Source organism: Apis dorsata, unplaced genomic scaffold (assembly GCF_000469605.1).
Source record: "Apis dorsata unplaced genomic scaffold, Apis dorsata 1.3 scaffold_429, whole genome shotgun sequence".
NCBI lineage: Eukaryota > Metazoa > Arthropoda > Insecta > Hymenoptera > Apidae > Apis > Apis dorsata.
Window position 1 is genome coordinate 299,435 of NW_006263682.1, and position 4,140 is coordinate 303,574.

Consider the following 4,140-nt stretch of genomic DNA (forward strand, 5'->3'; position numbering starts at 1 on the left):
AGGAGCTATTGACTCCACAATATTAAAAACACCAAAAGAATATACTAATTTATTTGAAGAAATTAGTAATTCAATTGAATTAAAAGAAGAATATGAAAGGTAAAATAAACATATGTTATTATATATCAATATTATCATTATTATATTATTTTTTATATACTCATAGGTTAAAAAGTGAAATTTCTAATGCAGAAAATGAAATTCGATTTATGTATAAAAGAAAAAAAGATCTTCTTATAAAAAAAAAATATGATTTGTTACAAAAAGAAGAAACAGAAAAATATCAAGAACTTTATAATCAATATGTATGTATTGCATAAATACATATTTACATTACAATTATGTTGCAATATTTACATAAGATTATATATATAATATTTATAAGATTATATATATAATATTATATATATAAGATTTTACATTGATTATTATTAAATTATAAAATTTTCTTTTTAAAGTGAATTTAACGTATATTTATATAGAATAAAATAATTTGATTTATAATTAATGATGAATGACAAATATTTGCATTCATATGTAATTATACTTTTTACTATCTATTACTATAAAGTTACAAGATATGATAAAGAAATAATATGCAAGAACAATTTTGAAAAAAAAGAATTTTTATTTTTCTAATATTATTTAAATTGAAAAAAAAAAATTTTTATACTATAATTGGAAAAGATGTTTAAAAGCTTGTTTAAACCACTATATATAGATCATATAGTATAGATTATGTACGAATGAAAAATCATTTTATCGAGTATATTCGCAAAATATATGCGTTAAATATATAGAATAATCATGTCCACAAGAATTTATTTTTTCATACAATATATATTTTTATTTCTACATAAAATTTTTTTTAATTAATTATTTCTTTTTTTCTAAAAAAGAGTTTTTGTATAATATTTTTTAAATAAACTTAAAAATATTTAGAATATATATATATATATATTATTTTTTTGAATTACTCTTTTTCAATTAAATATTATTTCATCGAAAAATTAATTTTATGATATATTATTTAAATAATTTATTTTATCTTTTAGTTAAAGAATAAAACAGAATTATATCTTTTTGAATTATTTCATATTCAAAAAGATATTCAAGATCTAGAAATTACATTGAATATTACGAAATCTAAAATAATTGAATATGAAAGAAACAAAAGCATTGAAAGCGGTTTTTTAAAAGAACGAAAAGAGCAATTAGAAATTGCAAATAAAGTTATAGAAAATATTGAACAAAATCTTATAAATGTAAAAAATAATGTTAGAAAAAAAGAAACAAATTTAATAGAATCAAAAGAAAAAGTTTTATACTGGGAACAAAAACTCAATTCCACAAATTTATTATTATTAGAAACACAAAAATATAGAGAATCTCATATAAAAACAATAAAAGAATTAAAAAATGAATTAACACAAATTGAACATGCAAAATATATATTTGAAGAAAATATAACAACTCAATTATTATCTCAAGATAGCATTGAACTCAATGATATACAAGTATTGTTATATTTAAAGAATAATTTTATATAATATATAATTTACTGTAGAATATTATATAAAAAAATAGTTTATCATATGCTTATATATTAATTTGCTATTAGATCTAAATGTAGATATTTTATATGTTTTTATTATTATAAGTTCAAATTATAAAAAATTCATTAAAATAAAATTTATATTTTTTTTCCAAGATAAATGAATATTTTCGTTTAAAACAAATATCTGAGACAAAATGTTCAAAACATGTACAGACATGTAATTCTTTTAAATGCGAGCAAAATATAAATCAAAATAAATTAGATAATGAAAATAGAAAAAAATATGATTTAGAAACAAAATTAAATCAAAAGATTATTTTAAAAGATGAAACTGAGAAACGTATAAAAAATATTCAACAATGTATGAAGGAAATTCAGGACATGTTAACTGATAAAATAAACATAAAAAATAATTTAGAAAATATAATTACTCAACAAAAAAAAGATGTAGAAACTATACAATTAGAATTACAATATATATGTGAACAGCTTGATTGTGCAAAAATAGATAAATTCACAATTTTGCATTTAAATAAAGAAACAGAAACAATTAAAATTTTGCAAAATCTTTTTTCTGGTGTGGTATGCATTAAAATGTATAATAAATTCATATTATTACATTTATTTATATTTTTCTTTATAAAGTAATAAAAAAATATGTTTAAATTTCAGTATGGTCGTTTATATAATCTATGTAAACCTATTCATTCTCGATATCATATTGCAATGACAAAAGTTTTAGGAAAATATTGTAATTCTATTATTGTATCTACAAATAAAGTAGCAATACAATGTATCAATTATTTAAAGGAACAACAAATAGGATCTGAAACTTTTTTACCAGTAGAAAATTTAAAAGTAGAACCAATAAAAGAAATATTACGGTACGATATATAATATAATTGCATACAAAATTAATTACATGAAATAATTCTAACTTGAAAATTAATTATTTTATCGATTTAAATTAAGCAAAAAATAATTATTCTTTGAATATGTATCTTTTAAGTATTTGAATTATATGCAATATTCTACATTTAATTCACTTCGTTTCAAAAATGCAAAGCTGAATTCTGAAACAGCTTGAATTCGAAACAAGCGTTTACATTATTTTTCATGCTATATCTATATATTTTCATGATAAGTAATTAATTATTAATATAATCAAAATATGAAAAATAAATTTTTTTTTATTTTTATTTATAATTATATTTTAAAATATATAATTTCTACATTAAATCTACACATATTATCATTTAATGTTTTCATGACTTTTTATTTTAGTGGAATTACTGAACCAAAAAATGTAAAACTTTTATATGATGTACTTAAGTTTGAACTTGTAGAAATTAATAATGCTATTTTATTTGTAACTAAAAATACCATTGTTTGTGAAACACCAGAAGATGCAAGAATACTTGCATATGAAATTAATCCATATCATAGAATCAACGTAAGAATGAATATAATTTTATAAAACTTAATTATTTTTCTTGAAATTTTTTGTTACTTCTATGCGATGTTTTTGCTATTTCATACCGATTTGTTACTATTTTATCATTTAATTGAATTATATCATTTAATTTATAATATTATAGTGCGTTGCATTAGATGGAACTTATTATAAAAAAGACGGTATAATTTCTGGAGGAGAAGTTGAACTATTAAAAAAAGCTCAAATATGGAATGAGCAAAACTTAATCCAATTAAAATCAAAAAAGGTTTTTCAAATATTCATTTTTTTATTAATAAATTAATTTTATGATACTTATAATCTCTAATTTATTTAGGTAATATTAATGGAGCAATTAAGAGAAAAAATTAAAATTTCTCAAAGTGAATCTGAAATAAATACTTTAAATATACAAATTAAGAGTTTCACAAGTAGAATAAACTATTCTACATCTGACTTAAACGATCATGTAAGTATTTTTTAATAAAATGATATATTTAATTTCTTTATTTTATATTTTCTTCTTCAATATCTTCAATTTCTTATTGTATATATTTTCTTCTTCAATAATTAAATTTTTCTTCAGAAAAAAAAAATAATCACGCTTCAACATGAAATAGAAGTTATTCAAAATGAACTAGATATAATAAACGTAAGCATTCGTTTTATCAAGTTTAACATTTTTTTCATTTGTTATAAATTATATAATAGCAATAAATTTATTTTTTTATCATATTAATAATTTTAAATATTATTCATATAAATAATTTGCATCTTTTTTTATGGTATATTATTCAGAATAATATAGCATCAATTAAAGACATTATGATGGAGAAAAATCAAGAAATTCAAAATATAGAAAAATCCATTATGAATATTGAAGATATGATTTTTAAAGATTTTTGTAATAATATTGGCATATCGAATATACGTCAATATGAACAAGGAAATTTAAAGTAAATATATATTTAAAAATATATTTTAAATATATGCTATATATTTATTTATATTTTATTCATAACATATATTTTCATATTTCATGTTCAATAATGTTTGTTATATTAGATTTCATCAGGAACAAACAAAAAGAAAATTAGAATTAGAGGAGCAATATAATCGTATTCAAAAT